This window comes from Lygodium microphyllum, chromosome 30 (assembly GCF_053477565.2).
Source record: "Lygodium microphyllum isolate KBCC chromosome 30, Lygodium_microphyllum_v1.1.10, whole genome shotgun sequence".
NCBI lineage: Eukaryota > Viridiplantae > Streptophyta > Polypodiopsida > Schizaeales > Lygodiaceae > Lygodium > Lygodium microphyllum.
The window spans coordinates 87,192,592-87,210,009 of record NC_141164.1 but is presented as its reverse complement, the minus strand read 5'-3'; the positions used below and the strand labels follow the sequence as shown (position 1 = coordinate 87,210,009).

The 17,418-nt window shown below is 43.3% G+C and overlaps 2 pseudogenes; both read right to left on the bottom strand.

Annotated features, from left to right (window-relative positions):
- Window positions 1-445: 445 nt before the first annotated feature.
- Window positions 446-1,567, bottom strand: LOC148010081 (uncharacterized; annotated as a pseudogene).
- A 7,615-nt stretch (window positions 1,568-9,182) lies between these two features.
- LOC148010080 (uncharacterized) lies at window positions 9,183-10,222 on the bottom strand (annotated as a pseudogene).
- Window positions 10,223-17,418: the final 7,196 nt, after the last annotated feature.

Genomic DNA, 17,418 nt, shown 5'->3' with positions numbered 1-17,418 from the left:
GAAGGCGGCGGTTGCAGCTAGGACGATTTCAAGCACCAAGTGAAAGACAGCTTTTAAAAGGCGCCCGAGCGATGTCAAAGAGATCGTGCAAGAGCTGCAAAACACGGGGTTCAAGATACAGCAAGGAAAGCGGCTAACAAGAAGATCTCAAAATTTGATGCCAAAGATCATATATTGCTTGTCAAGAACATAGCCACAGCTCAAAATTTTGGTTCGAACAAGTACAGCACCAAGTAAAGCCTTGCACGTGGTCGTTCAGCTGTAGTATGCCATGCTTGAAGATGAAAACTCTGTCGAGAGGATTGCTGAGAATGGGAACTGGGTTGCTGAAATTTCATCCTAAACAGAGCCTTTGGGATACTTGCAACATGGAAGTTGGTTGCATCATGCGATAAAAAAAAACTGTGAGCTCTTTCAGATTTGCTTTCCAAGGAAAGACCCAGTTCTAGAAGATGAATTACTTTGATCACGAGGAAACTGGTGGATCTCCAGCAACACGAGCATTTCAATAGTTCAAAATCATTGTACCCTTTGTAGCAATTTCAGCACCATCACTTGCTGTTGAGCAACACTCAAGAACTCAGCATTTATAATGGCATTAGAAACAAGGATTACTGTAGATACCGAAGGACTATTGATCCAGACTCACAGCAATTTCAAAAGACAAGCTTTTGCCGAGTGCATCGAGTACAGGACAGGTGGGCCTGCTCAGCAGCACTCGTGCAAGTCCTGTTGAACAATTAAAAAAAACAAACCATTCTTCAACTGTCCAAAGCCTGTTGATTTACCAGTGGCATCAATGCATGAAAGCTCAGGCGGCATGTCATAGTTAGCTTTCACAACTCGCATGTACAACACTGAACCTGCTTGAAGGCTGGGTACATTGCGTCTAGTGGCACCCTCAAATGCAAAGATAGAAAGAGTTCCATAGCTTGGACCTCCAATATCAATGGTAAAGCTCTCTGAACGTCGATCAACAACAAGCCCGATGACAATATCATTTGCACTTGGAATATAATGCTTTTGTGAGCCTTCCACCCAAAGCTTGTTCGATTTTATGAATTTGAGTCTCCCAGCCTTGGTAGCCACAATCTGATCATTATCCTGACGGAGGCCCCCTTCCAATCGAAGTGTGGCAAGGCTGAGTTTGGAGAGGTCCAGCACTACGTCTCCGGGTGCCACAATCTGATTGAGGAAAGGAGATGCCTCGAGGGAAACCGTCACTCGCGACCTCACCGCCCCCTTATCATTGGTGATTGTGATCTTATTCTTCTGCCCGTCGTCTTATCCTCAGCGGAGACATTCAGAATGCTGTTGGCATCGATATCGAAGTAGACAGTGATTCATCAGCTCAAAGTGCACTTTTCCCCTCTGAATTCGCCACATTTGATAGCGACTTGCCACCGCAAAATGCAGTTTTGTCCACCACATTTGGCCGCAATGCTTCACCTATAGTCACAGCAGCATCACCGGCATATGACATCTAAACCCCATCACAAGCAGCGATAGCCTGTGCAATTGAGAGCAAGGCTGCAGCCGAGCCTCCGGAAGCGGACCCACGAGTCATGCTCAGTTCTTTGCCTGAGAAAGGGAAGCTTCTCTAAGATGTTATGCAAGTAGGGCCTCTGCTACAAACACTCCTCCTGGCCTGATGACCGAGGCCGGCTTCATTGTTTACTTCGTCTCTCTGCCTGTTTGTGCTTTGATCTAGAGTTTGAACTTCATATCTGTGAGATTTCACATGATACACAGCTCCAAATGACTATCTGTGATTCATAGTGTCGCCATCATAATCCTCCCATTCTTGTTTTTTATTCCTCTTTCTGCTGCAGGCCTTCGTAACAGAAAAATTGTGCTCTCTCTCTGCCCTTGTTCGTAACTTCCTCCCGCTTTTTCTCTCCTTTTTTCCCCCCATTCGAATTCTCTCCCCCAATTAGTCTCCTTTTCCCCTTCCTTTTCTCCTCTATCTTTAGTTTTTCTTTTTCTTGTTCACATGTCAAAATTAGGCAAGCGACCTTCCTCATTCCAGCACTTTTATAAAAGTCTGACATGAGCATAATTTTTGTCAAAGCCTTGCTGTGCTAGTAATATGTCACCATGCCTTTTGCATTAATTCAACATTGACATCCAAGCAACCAAGATTATTTGCAAGAGGCATATCTTGCAGCAACTCTGCTTCCTCCTTTAAATGTCCTTCTTGTAGCATATCTCCAAAACACTTGCACCAAGGCTGTCATTGCACATAGAGCTAGACCAAATAGCAGCAGGACAAAGATCCTTTAGCATCAGTTTTTCATATTTTTCTAATACACGCACATCATGCATCCAAACAAAATCATGCGCATGCACTAAGGGAATATATACATTGGATGCAGATTATTAAAATGCATCACACAAACAATGAATCACACGTAGAAATTAACACAAATGCACAACAAAAGAAATGGAGGTGTATATGACTCGGATGCGCAGCAACACGACATCCACCCCCTCTAAACCTGCACATCCTCCGGATGTGCCAACTATCCAGGATCATTCAAGTCCACAAACAGGTCAAGTCCATCTTCTGATTCTAGTTGACCTGTTTCTCCATCGGCTTCATCATCTATGTCTTCTGTCTCATCAGCTTGTCTTTCTCCTATCTGCTCTTCTTCTGTCAATGCTTCAAGTGCATATTCTTCATCTTCTCTTCTCTTGAAAATCTTGACTCGTTTTCCAGCAATAGGCACCCTCAATTTTGTTCCATCTAATTCAGCCAGCTCATAAGTACCATTGTCAAAAACCTGCTTCACTTCATATGGTCCAAACCATCTTTGAACCATTTTTCTCATACTACTATGCTGATTTTCTAGACTACTGTCGTAGACTAGAACCCAATCTCCTTCTTTTATGGCTTTAGGCCTCAAGCGATGCCTTAAATCAAACCTGTCCTTATTTCTGAGATGGGCTGCCTTCAAACGGTCAACGGCTAGCTGCACATCTTCTGCCCTTCTCTCTAGTTGACGAATCCGAAGGGCTAACAACTCTTCCCTTGATAAATCCTCATGCCACGGAAGAACACTCCAAGTGAGAGCACAAATTTCAGTAGGCATGACAGGTTTTTGCCCATATATCAACTCCGCAGGCATGTATCCAGTAGTCACACTATGTGTAGAGCGATCAGCCCACAATGCAAAAGGTAGCAATCTCAGCCAATCTCCAATCCGACCTTTACAAGCTTTTGCCAATGCTTTAACTATTGGCGGATGTCCTCTTTCACTTTTGCCATTTCCCTCTGGATTATAGGCAGTAGTAAGAGCCAATTTAATCCCAAGCCGTGAGAAGAATTCTCTAGCTTCATCAGCATCTAGCTCTCCACGATCAGCTGTAACCTTGCCTATACATCCATACCTGCAAAATATTTCTTCCAACAAGAATTTACATACTGTAGTGGTGGTCTTCGTCCGCAACGGTCTACCTTCAACATAGTTTGTAAGATCCTCTCTAGCCAAGACAAGATATCTCATCTGCCAAAGTCCCACTGGCAAAGTAACCAAGTCTACCACCCACTTGTAATGCATACATAGTGGATAAGTCGGATGCAGCTCATCACGATGTCGCACTAAAGAGTAAAGCTGGCAGTCCCTGCAAGTTTCCACAAAATGAGAAACATCTTTATACATCCCTTTCCACCAGTATCTTTCTTTGATTTTCTCATAGGTAGCCCACACACCTCTATGTCTAGCCCATGAGCTCTCATGAAACTCTCGCATAATCTGTATTTGCATCGCTACATCACAAACTACTCTCAAGGGTAAGCCTCCTCTCTTTCTTGGATGCTTCCAAAGAAAACCATCTTTCAAGAAATACCCATAAGCCTTCCTTCTGATTTTCTTGAATTCATCATCTATCCAATCAGCTCTTCGAGTCAATGAACTTAGATATTGTCCAATTTGCAGCCACTCATCAACATAAAGTTCTTCAATAAAAGCTTCAACAGTAGATACATGACAATCATGAATAAGGACAGAAGCAACAAACTCTGTCTCATCATCTTCTGCAAGCATTGACTCCTCATCCTCATATCTCGCTCTAGAAAGCATGTCAGCAACTGGATTATCTTTCCCTACTATGTGTCGAAATTCTGGATTCAATGATTTGATATAGGCAATCCACCGAAGCATCGCTATATCTGGAGTCGAGCAACTAGTAATCATGCCAAGCAAAGGTAAACAATCTGTTTCCACAACAACTGAAGCTCCAATAAAATACCCTTTATCACACTTCAATGCAGTGACTACTCCCCACAACTCTCTTTTAATCTGCGGATATCTCCTTTGTCGCTCATTAAGAACTTTAGCTCCAAAGCAGATAGCATACCTATTTCCATCAGCATCATCCTGTCCCACAGCCCAACCTATGCCAATAGGGCTAGTATCAACTGTCAACATGATCGGTCGTCCACACTGATAATCCACCTTGCGTAGAGTAGGAGCTGATTGCAACAGCTTCTTGAGCTTACGCATGGCTTTTGAATGCTTCTCATCCCAATGAAATTTCTGCCCCTTTCAAAGCATCTGATAGAGAACATCTGCAATATGAGCAAAATGAGGAATCCAAATCATGTAAAATACACAAGCTCCCACAAATCTCCGCACCTCTGAAGTAGTCGAGCAATACTCTGCAATCCTGTTTATGGCATCCACCTTTGCAGGAGAAGGCTTTCTGCCATAATATCCAACCATATGCCCAACTATGATGACTTCATTAACAGCAAAGACAGATTTCAGCCCTGAAAGTGTCAAATTTACCTCCTCTAATCGTGTCAATATTTGTTCACAAGCATTCAAGTGATCAGCCACAAACTGTCTACATCCACCCAAATCAAGACTTTCATTCTTTTCTTCTTCTGCACAACCCTTTATAGGCACATCATCTAGAAATGGCATGGTATACTGCGGAATATAGTCTCGAAGAACTCTATGCATAGCATTCATCATATGAGCAACTGAGTTTGTAGCACCTTGTGGCAAGGTACACATCCTCACAAGACCAATAGGTGTCTGCATAGTAGTAATATCCCTGCTTTCCAAGGCAAGCTGAAACTGATCATAACCTGAATACAAGTCACCTAGTGAATAGATGGCTCGTCCTGCAAAAGCCTCAGCAAATTCATCCACAACTGGACCTGTACCCACATTCCTGATTGTCACTTTGTTCACGGGTTGCATATCCTGAATAAATCTCAAAGTACCATTCTTCTTTGGTACAGTAAACCACCTGTTAGAATAAGGTGCAGAAGAGGGTTCCAAAATCCCCATTTTAATCTTTTCATTCAGCAACTCTATCAGCTTTGGCAAGTGTGCTTTAGGCACAGGTATAGGACGTATATTCCATGGTACATGAGGAACAGTGAAGATGACCATAGGTGCAACCAATTTGGGACTAATGCTGCCAATTTCATGTGAAAAGAAAGTAAATGCCTTACCATGACGTCCAAGCATCTCTCTAAAACATTCTTTTTCCACTGGAAGCAAAAAATCATCATTTCCAATCTTCAATTCTGCAAGAGTTTCAGCTGTAAACTTATGTCCAATATTCGCAGGATCCCTCAACATAGGCTGCTTCATAGCTTTTTCAATCTGCTCATCACTATCAGAAGGAAGCGGGCCTGCAACCGGCTTAACCTTCTTATCAACTGTTTTATATTTTGTTCAACCTTGGCATCATTCAAGCACTCTTTCCTTTGCTGCAATTTCTGCAAATTTTCAGCATCTTTCAACTCTGTTGGCTGAAAAATTTCAGCCTTTAGCTCTATGGACTGCATGGGTGCAGCCTGAAACTCTGTATGCAGAAATTTTTCTGCATTCAACGCTGTTGGCTGAATGAATTCAGCCCTCTGCTCTATGGACTGCATAGATGCATCCTGAAACTCTGTATGCAGAAATTTTTCTGCATTCAACTCTGTTGGCTGAATGGATTCAGCCCTCTGCAATTCTATTAGCTGATCAAGATCAGCCATAAATTCAGTTTGCTGAGTTTTCTCAGCCTCTAACTCTGTTTGCAGCATAAAACCAGAAATTTCTTGAAACATATCCAAGGTTTGCACATGTATCATCTTTGAACCCTTGCATACATCAGTTTTCAGCATTGCTCTCATCTCAAACAATGTATCTGCATAAGACATCCCTTCATACAATCCATCCACATGCTCTTTTGCTTGCAAAATACCTGCATTCTTCAACTCTTTCTCCTTATGACCAATGTACTGCCTAGCAGCTCTAGGCAAATCTGAAATTTTCTGATAACTCACTGAACTATCTGAAGTAAACCCAACAAAATTATTAGAGAAAGACTGGCTGCCAGGAGGCGAGATCTCCTCTTTTCTCCGCTCTGTACCACTGGCGTCTCGCAAGACAGCGGTACCTAATGAAAATCCAACTCCTTCGCAGGTAGTGGTGCCTCACGCAAGGAGTCCCTGTTTCTTGGATGATTTACCCCAACAGTCATAAACTGAACAGCTCGCATACCATCTTTACTACGTATCCGCGCATAAGCTGATCCGTCATCCATCACTTTTGTTTCCATTCTTGCTTCTGTAATGAAAGGCTGTCCAAGAATAATCGGATAAGAACATGAATCCTGAACAAAGCAATGATAATCCTCTTCAACATTACCAATAGAAATTCTGATACTCGGACAAGCAGCATACATATCACCAGAAGTATTATTGGCGGCTCTCATGCGCCAGCCATGCTCTGCATCCATAGGCCACTTGCCACTCTCATAAACACCTCGAGCAATAAGATTAATTTCAGAACCATGATCAACTAAAGCAATCAAGGGAATTTGTTTCTCTCCAATCCTTACCACTGTCTCAATGGTTGCTCTAGCCCAATGACTTCGTGAAAAATGGCTGCGAGGAATGAGAATAGGGGTCTCATCATCTTCATACTGCATAGGCTGCACTATTTTCTCCAATTGCGGATTAGCAGAAGCATTCTCAACCATCACTGCATCATCATGCACTTCCCCAAGAGTTCCATGCCACAATCCCTGTAAAGCAGGTCCTTCCATCGCGTGTCGTTTCCTCCGCAAAAGATCCTGCATCTGATCCTGTATTTCTCTTCTAGCAATCCCAAAAGCCTCTCCAACAGTAAAAGTGACTTCACTATTCAAAATTCTTTCATGAAAAATCTTACTCATATCCGTTTGCATATCAAGGTCTGACAAGAGCTTGAATCCTGGCTCTTTTCTTGGTTGCCTCTTTTCTTTCTGCTTGTCTCCCATTGGTTGATCAGAATCTGTTTGAACTGGAGAATTTGACATAGGTGGAGCTGTAACAGGTGGTGAAACAAAGTCACCCCCTCTAGTCTTTTTGGAGGAGCTAGGACCCTCCTCATCTCTTCTTCTCTTTTCCTCAACCATGGCATCTAAACCCTGCGTTTTAGCCATATAAGCAAAAATAGAATACCTGTCAACAGGAGAATCCCATCCTGTTTCTCCTCGGATGCTAGAGCCCACACAAGTCATAGTAGAAGTTTGAACTTTCCCTCTTCTCGCTATCTCCAAGGCAGAAGACCACAAAGCAGAGTCTCCATCAGATTTCTGTTCAAGCTGGACTCCAAAAGCTGAAGCATCTCCTCTAACACTCACATAAGCTGATCGCGCAGCCATATCATCAACAAGCTTCTTCATACCTCCCTTACCAAAGTTCGTGTCAAGAGGAGCGCCAGTCTCTGTCAGCCATATCTTCCCATCTTGTCCCCAGAACACTACATTCTTCTTACGTGCTTCCTGAAAAGCATCACAATCTCTGCAGTGTTGGTGCTCTGTACTATCACACCAAATACATCGTCGCCCTTTTCTTTGACCAGCTGGAAAAGCAGTCACTGGAGCAGGTGCTACAGCAGGTACTGACATAAGTTGCTCCTTTAACTTACCAACTTCAGCTTTGACTGCTTCAATCGTCAAATCCGCCAAGCCTTTAATAACATCATCTACAGATAAGGGCACTGAAGCAGCAGGTACTGGTGGATTCACAACAGGAGGAGTAGGCTTAGGCAAAGAAGCAGCAGGGGTAGAAGAAGAAGTCTCCAAGGATTTTTCAGGAACTGATCCTGTATTTCGATGCAATCTGACTCTCCTACGCTGCTTCTTGACAAGAGCATTCACAGCATCAATGACATGTCTCCACTCAGTCTTTAAACCTGAATCAGTAGCTTGATCTTCCAAAAGATCATCCAACTTTTCCTATAAATCAGCATCTGCACCTTGCAAAAATAACTCCACTTTTTGCATCTCCAAAGCTTGCTGTTCAGTCCCATCCAACTGATCATAACGGCTTTCAAACTCTCGCAGAAGAGCGGTAATAGAAAGTCCCTTATTAGGCATAGAAACCCATGCTAAAAAATTCCTGCGATTCATAAGACCTGTATCCTCCAGGAAATATTCATCTTTTAATGCCTTTTTAAATTCAGCCCAACCTGCATGTGCCTCTTGAATTTCTGCAATTCGACCTTCAAGAGCGCGCACCACGATCCGCAAGAAGTAGCGGCTCCAAACATCTTGAGAAACCCCAAAAAACTTCATCTTTTCTTCATACAAATGCAGGTAAGTTGACACTTGCTGGCCATTAAACTGCTTCATCTCCTGTTGGACAGCTTTCAAAGCATCCATAGCATCACTGTCTCGTTTTGCATGAACTTGCTGCTGCATATACATGGTAAATGACTGAAACAGGTTCTTCATGACATTATCATCTGTCATCTCTTCTTGCGAGTCTCCCATCTTGCTGATGACGCAGCACTTTCACGTCGGGTTCACCAGAAATGTCAAAGAGATCGTGCAAGAGCTGCAAAACACGGGGTTCAAGATACAGCAAGGAAAGAGGCTAACAAGAAGATCTCAAAATTTGATGCCAAAGATCATATATTGCTTGTCAAGAACATAGCCACAGCTCAAAATTTTGGTTTGAACAAGTACAGCACCAAGTAAAGCCTTGCACGTGGTCGTTCAGCTGTAGTATGCCATGCTTGAAGATGAAAACTCTGTCGAGAGGATTGCTGAGAATGGGAACTGGGTTGCTGAAATTTCAGCCTAAACAGAGCCTTTGGGATACTTGCAACATGGAAGTTGGTTGCATCATGCGATAAAAAAAAACTGTGAGCTCTTTCAGATTTGCTTTCCAAGGAAAGACCCAGTTCTAGAAGATGAATTACTTTGATCACGAGGAAACTGGTGGATCTCCAGCAACACGAGCATTTCAATAGTTCAAAATCATTGTACCCTTTGTAGCAATTTCAGCACCATCACTTGCTGTTGAGCAGCACTCAAGAACTCAGCATTTATAATGGCATTAGAAACAAGGATTACTATAGATACCGAAGGACTATTGATCCAGACTCACAGCAATTTCAAAAGACAAGCTTTTGCCGAGTGCATCGAGTACAGGACAGGAGGGCCTGCTCAGCAGCACTCGTGCAAGTCATGTTGAACAATTAAAAAAAACAAACCATTCTTCAACTGTCCAAAGCCTGTTGATTTACCAGTGGCATCAATGCATGAAAGCTCAGGCGGCATGTCATAGTTAGCTTTCACAACTCGCATGTACAACACTGAACCTGCTTGAAGGCTGGGTACATTGCGTCTAGTGGCACCCTCAAATGCAAAGATAGAAAGAGTTCCATAGCTTGGACCTCCAATATCAATGGTAAAGCTCTCTGAACGTCGATCAACAACAAGCCCGATGACAATATCATTTGCACTTGGAATATAACGCTTTTGTGAGCCTTCCACCCAAAGCTTGTTCGGTTTTATGAATTTGAGTCTCCCAGCCTTGGTAGCCACAATCTGATCATTATCCTGACGGAGGCCCCCTTCCAATTGAAGTGTGGCAAGGCTGAGTTTGGAGAGGTCCAGCACTACGTCTCCGGGTGCCACAATCTGATTGAGGAAAGGAGATGCCTCGAGGGAAACCGTCACTCGCGACTTCACCGCCCCCTTATCATTGGTGATTGTGATCTTATTCTTCTGCCCGTCGTCTTATCCTCAGCGGAGACATTCAGAATGCCGTTGGCATCGATATCGAAGTAGACAGTGATACATCATCTCAAAGTGCACTTTTCCCCTCTGAATTCGCCACATTTGGCAGCGACTTGCCACCGCAAAATGCAGTTTTGTCCACCACATTTGGCCGCAATGCTTCACCTATAGTCACAGCAGCATCACCGGCATATGACATCTAAACCCCATCACAAGCAGCGATAGCCTGTGCAATTGAGAGCAAGGATGCAGCCGAGCCTCCGGAAGCGGACCCACGAGTCATGCTCAGTTCTCTGCCTGAGAAAGGGAAGCTTCTCTAAGCTGTTATGCAAGCAGGGCCTCTGCTACAAACACTCCTCCTGGCCTGATGACCGAGGCCGGCTTCATTGTTTACTTCGTCTCTCTGCCTGTTTGTGCTTTGATCTAGAGTTTGAACTTCATATCTGTGAGATGTCACATGATACACAGCTCCAGATGACTATCTGTGATTCATAGTGTCGCCATCATAATCCTCCCATTCTTGTTTTTTATTCCTCTTTCTGCTGCAGGCCTTCGTAACAGAAAAATTGCGCTCTCTCTCTGCCCTTGTTCGTAACTTCCTCCCGCTTTTTCTCTCCTTTTTTCCCCCCATTCGAATTCTCTCCCCCAATTAGTCTCCTTTTCCCCTTCCTTTTCTCCTCTATCTTTAGTTTTTCTTTTTCTTGTTCACATGTCAAAATTAGGCAGGCGACCTTCCTCATTCCAGCACTTTTATAAAAGTCTGACATGAGCATAATTTTTGTCAAAGCCTTGCTGTGCTAGTAATATGTCACCATGCCTTTTGAATTAATTCAACATTGACATCCAAGCAACCAAGATTATTTGCAAGAGGCATATCTTGCAGCAACTCTGCTTCCTCCTTTAAATGTCCTTCTTGTAGCATATCTCCAAAACACTTGCACCAAGGCTGTCATTGCACATAGAGCTAGACCAAATAGCAGCAGGACAAAGATCCTTTGGCATCAGTTTTTCATATTTTTCTAATACACGCACATCATGCATCCAAACAAAATCATGCGCATGCACTAAGGGAATATATACATTGGATGCGGATTATTAAAATGCATCACACAAACAATGAATCACACGTAGAAATTAACACAAATGCACAACAAAAGAAATGGAGGTGTATATGACTCGGATGCGCAGCAACACGACAGCGACACTTGTGGATTTTTGATAAATTTTTTGACTGTCATGTGGGATATCAGGATTTTCCAGTCAGTGCGGGATGTCAAGCCGGACGCCTAGGATTTGTCAGAGCTCGAATTGGAGTCCGAACATGGAAATGGCCACAAAGTGGGCAAGATATGAAAAGGTGGACATTAAGAGGACCAAAGGGGGGGGTGCCCTTTGGAGCCTTGACCCCCCCTACAAATTTTATGATCAAGAAGATGAAGAAAACATGGAGATATGGCGACATGCAGCAGCGCCGAAAAATGTGCCCTCCTTCATGGACATCAATTTGCAGGGTGAAAGCAAGCCATGGAGCTGATCTTGGGGCTCATCTTCTCCCTCTTTGCTGATCATTTCGCCGCCCTTCACGTGTGGAATGATGGACTGAATGAAGAGAAGAGATTCTAGTCTTTCTCTCTCCTCTCTCTCTTCTCTATCGGCTGTTCATGTGTATCCTCTTGATGAAGGAATCGGGGAAGGAGAATGAAGGAAATGGTGATGAAAATTGATAGAGATGCTGAAGATTGAAGTGCAGCATTGGATTGAGAGCAATGGAGGCTCCGTCTGCTGGTTATGCAGTCATTCAAGGCATCTCAGGTTACGTAAAACACGGTATGACCATTTTTATGAAGAAAATGAAGGATTTTTGATAGTTTATGATGCTAATTATGTTCTTATTGGATGAAAATTTGTTTGTGTGCTGTTTGCATAATGAGTAATTGCTGTGTATCAGAAAATTTTGGTTTTGCAATGATTTACATGCTTTATTTAATTCCCATAAACCCGAAATGCGGTTTTTAAGTGGTAAAATGGTAGTTTTTCTGTTTCGGGTGGGTAAAAGGTGTTCCCATGGGAGAAATATGAAACATAAATTAAGTGATAGTATGATGAAGTGATTGGAATAAGAAAATTCAGAAAATAGCATATTTTATTACCAAATAAATCAAGAAAATGGAAAAAATAAAGGAAAAAATAGAAATATGTCTTGGAAAAATAAGAAAAAATATAATAATTGTTTGTGGATGTATGGTAGTGGCAAAGCATGAGGTTTAGCCTCACGTTTCCCTATCTCTTTTTCAAAGTTTGTGATTTACTGCTTTCTATACATCAAAACATGACAAAATGAACCTCTACACCTATGCAACGAAAGCAATACCTAAATGTAGGGGGCTGGGAGGTTTGGATGGTGTGATTTGTGTGCTGATTTCTGAGTTTGTGATGCACATCGTGTCATAGAGTTCGTGGTATGTTAATTAAGAGGATAGTAACACGAGTGTTATCTCGGTGCTATCCTTTCATCGCTGCAAAGGGTTAGTAAATGCACTTTGAAAGCCTGATTGTGCACAAGCACGTTGCTGATTTGAAAATGATGTTTGAGCACTTTAGAATCATTCACTTTTTCATATGCAAGTCGATCATGGTATCGGAATAAAAATTCTGGATGCATAGCACATGTTTTTAATGACAATGACCCACGCGGAGTGTGGAAAGGCATCCTAAGCCGTAGGATAGACGTTCGTTTCTTGTCGGATTATTTGGAGAGGAAAAATGGTATATCTTTTGGAGTTGTTTGAAATGAAGAGTGGAGTTTGTTTGCTTGTTTTATATTTTGAGCAACACATCAAGGGGCTAATTCCTGCGATGTAGGAGAGCTGCAGTGGGGCTGCGGTATTTCTACCGAGAGGTTGCCTCCCATGTATGTGATTATCATGGCATTTATTGCCAGTGTGTATGGGTCCTCCCTCTGAGGAGTTTATAGAAAGTGAAACACTGGACTACAAAACTATAAAACTATAAACGCATAGATTAGGCTTTAGGGCAGTTTGTCCTTTAGCAGCAGATTGACGCTCTTGGTCCGCGAGGCCGTGAGGGCGTGTTTGTTTGTTATGAGCATGAGGTCCAACTAGTGCCATAGCCAGTGCCGGCCCATTTGAGGTCCCATCAGTGGTGCGTCTGCCGAGAGCTACCAACAAGTGGTGGTTCTCGGATCTAGGGTTTGTAGGGACCAAAAAGTTTGCTTATGTCCTCTGACAAGGACCGTCAAGCCAAAATACAAAAAATAGAATGTGCTGAGAGGGCTAAACGGTGGTTGGAGATCGTAAGTCGCTATTCTCCTCAAAGGAGTAGCCCGATATGCATAAGAGGAAGTGGTCTTAGTAACCCAACTATAGTTCTTTAGGTGTAGGAGGAAGCATAAGTTCTTCCTCTCTTCCACCAAGTCAACCCACTTCAAGTGGGGGTGTGATCCCATCAGTCCAAACTCCTATTGTTAATTCGATTGTCTTCATGGCACAACCCATTGCAATTCCTGCAGGGATGCCAGATTTGCCAGCTTTAGGAGTGCCTTTGCCCATTTTTAATGGGTTAGCCGAAGAAGATGCGGAGTTTCACATTTGTGAATTCCAAAGATTAATGTTTAATTACTGCATCCAAGATGAGGGACATCTTATGATGTTCTTTAACATGACATTAAAAGGAAGGGATGCAGTATGGTATCATAGAGATTGGAACCATAACCACAATTGACCAATTTTATGCAATTTTCCGAGAGAATATGCCCCTGAAAGAGGTGGCCAATACTTGTTGCATGTTTTGAATGTAACGCGCCAAGACCCCCATGAGAATGTGAAAGCCTATGCCAAGAAGCTTAAGGAACTGTTTCGTAAGTTACAAACTTACATTCCCATTCCGCCTGCTGCCTAATTGCAATACTTCTTGCATGGATTGGATTTCAATATTCAGGTACAATTGAGCAGCGTGGCTTTGGCTAATATAGACACTGCCATCGCATGGGCAGAAGGAGTAGAGTCACGATTACAAATGGCCTACTCCTCTCGAATAAATCTTAATGCGGGTTTAGTACTTGGAGGCAATCTACCATTGACAAATGGAAGTCAAGGGATGCTTATGAATAACCCTAACGGGAGAGGAATCATGGTTCAAAATGTACCTTTGTTGCCAACTCCTCCCAGTGTGACTATGCCCATGGCTAGTCAGTTGGCTCCACCAAATGTTGGAGGCCAAGTTTCGAACCCTATAGTTGTTCCTGTGAGTCAACAACCAATGCCCAATCAAATTGTTAGGCCATTGGAATGACGGATAGATGATCAAGGCTATGAGTCGAGTGCTTCTAATGTCCTTGGTGAAGTTAAGGATATGATGAAGCACTACACCGACATGATTTTTGAACAATATCGACAAATAGCTGTTGACGTTAATTTCTTCTTAAAGTAGCAAAATCTGATAGGGAGTCCACGCCTTGAAGAGGGTGGTCCCTCAAGATTCAGTTGTAAGTGGTGTGGTGGACAACATTTCCCTAGAAACTGTCCAAATGTTAAATGTGATATTTGCGAGAAGTCGGGCCACTTAGCAGCTACCTGTTGGAGTAAGATTAGTTCCCTCCAACAAGGGAGTAAACAGACAGGTCCAGTTAATCATAGAGCGCAAGGTAGTAATCTCCAGCAAGATGATGGACCAAGACAAATACTGCAAAGGGGAAAGCCCACTATAGAAGAGTTGCCACAAGGTAATGGAGTTAGCCTTATCGAGGCTATATGCGTCAATGGCGCTAAAACCTCTAACCTCCGAGCCGTGACAAGAGGCCAAAAGGCTAAAGAGGTTGATAAAGATAATGCAAAACTGGTCGAGGAAAACCCTAAGCAAGGGGATAAGGGGACGCAAGTCCTGAATCCTACTGTGAAAGGTAAATCTCTAAGGCCTGTTGACAAAAAAGTCGATCCTAAGAAAGATGAGGAAGTGCCAAGAAAGAAGGCAAGAGCTAAAAGAGAAGCACCAAAGCCGGTCCCGAGACCAAAAGAAAGAATGGTTTGGCGAGAAAAGAGAGCTTTGGCTACCTATCATGATTTTGATTTAGCAAGTTCTCTTTGCGAAGTCAAACCGGATGTAAACCTTTTAGAGTTGATTAAATTATCTCCAGGAGTACGCAAGGAATTCAAGAAGATCCTGCGTATTGGATATATTGTAGAACCTTTGGGCATAGCACGAGTAGGGGAAGATTGGTTTGATCATGCTGAAAAGAATTGCCCTAGGGTTCCAGCATACGTGGATGGAATATTAGTGGAGCATGCTATTATAGACACTGGGTCCTCCGTCAATATCATGAGTTCAGAGTTGATGGAGAGGTTAGGTCTAGGCATCCAAAAAGATAGCTCCACCCTTCTTAGAATGGCTAATGATAGTCTAAGGCAACCAAAAGGTTGCATTACTAAAGTCCATGTTACAGTTGCAAGTGTAGAATGGTTCTTGGACTTTAGGGTGATAAGATTTGCACGATGTCCTAGCTATCGAGTCTTGCTAGGTAGGCCTTGGATTTTACGAACAGACTGTCAAGTCAATATACCCGCCGGTCGAGTGGTTCTATGTAGAGGTGCTAATTAAGTAATAGTCAGTGCTTACCCTGAGTCTCCTCAGAGTGAGAGAGCTCCTTTATCCTCTACTAAATTAGAAACAGCAGATGATCCATCTGGTACTGAGACATCATCTAGTGATGAATCTAAAGAGGGGTCCACTACAAAGGATATTTATCAAATAACTCTAAATGAGCCGATAGAGCTGCAAGATAGGATAAGAGACTCGGATGTGATTGAGTTAGACCTTGGCACGCCGAATGATTTGCGGCCAATTAAATCAGGTTCCATGCTCAGTTCAGTAGAAAGGGAAGACTATGTGTCCTTGATTCAAGAATTCTGTGACATCTTTGCTTGGAGTTATGACGAGTTGAGAGGCATTCCTCCCAGCCTAGCTGTTCATACTATTCCTGTAAAAGAAGGCAGTCGTCCTATGCGTCAGAAGGTAAAGCGTATGCCTTTTGAATTGAGGGATGGGCTATTTGAGGAGTTACAAAAGTTACGGAAAGCTAGACTGCAAGCTAGAGTCAGATCAGCCCTGTCCGATTGCAAGAATAGGACCGTCTGACTACTAGAGTCGGACCAGCCCTATCCGATTCCCAGAATCGGACAGTCCGATTCTGGGAATCGGACCATCCTGCCAGAAGAAAAAATAAGGATCTTTAGTTGACCCTGCCACAGACTTGACCCCCGGGACACAACCCTGAACACCCCCAAGACCCAGTTTGACCATTAGAAACTCAGAGACCAATCGAACTTAGAGTAGAATAGAAAACGCAACACAGACCTTCAGAAAGACCATAGAATAGCTGAGAACCGAGCTTAGAACTCAAATCGGGCTAAGAATGTGGAGAGAAACAGAGTGGAGTTCGCATTAAACGCTTTCTGCATCAGCACTTCACTCTTGTGTTCCACTAAGTTTGCACTACAAGAAAAGAGAAAAGCCTATTTTCGTACCAAGCACCATGAAAGCACTAAGCATAATGTGTGAATAAGGATTGTAGCTGCTTTCAAATAGCAAGGAACACATCAGGATATCTAATAACATTAAGGAAACCACTAGTAGGAGAAGACCCCAAGACTTAGACAGGTGCCTGAGTGCCCTACTAGTAGGACCTGGAGAAGACACGAAGACACGGAAAGCAACAATATAGAGGATTGGACGCTGCCGGAGTTGCTTGGATTTATTGACAACCTCATGGAGCTGGAAGCAGAAACAATGTCGGGATCAAGAGACGAACATGGAGAGGACCAATTAGACTTAGGAGAATTTCCAATCTCACTAGGATCGTGATCCAGGGCTGACCTATAGAGGAAGTGGTAGCAAACCTGGAAGAAGAGAGAAAAGCAATCAAGAGAACGGTGGAAGGCATAATTGCCTACAACCATGAGCAAAGGGCTAGAGGCTACATCAAGACGTAGATATGTACGAGGCTAGAAGAGTGCTAGACCTAGCTGGAGTGGCCAAATTTGGACCGAATGTAGAGAGGGAATGGGCAGTAGAGGCTGACATGACATTGAGCGAACTAGTAGCAAAGTGACTCTTGGACAATATGTTCATTGAACAGAGCGCTACTGCCCTAGCCACCGCGCTACTATCGGGATTGGGAGTCATGCAAGGGGCTAAAGGGCAAGCTAGAATCCCCATTGTAGCAAAAAAACTAGCTAGATACGAACCTAGCAGTGACCCGTACAACTTCATGGAGCAGTTCGAGCAAGTATGGGAGGCAAACGATCTTACTGACCCTGCGCAGCGAGCTCAAGCTTTCGGCCTGTGCTTAGGCGATAAGGGGAGGACCTGGTATTCTAGTCT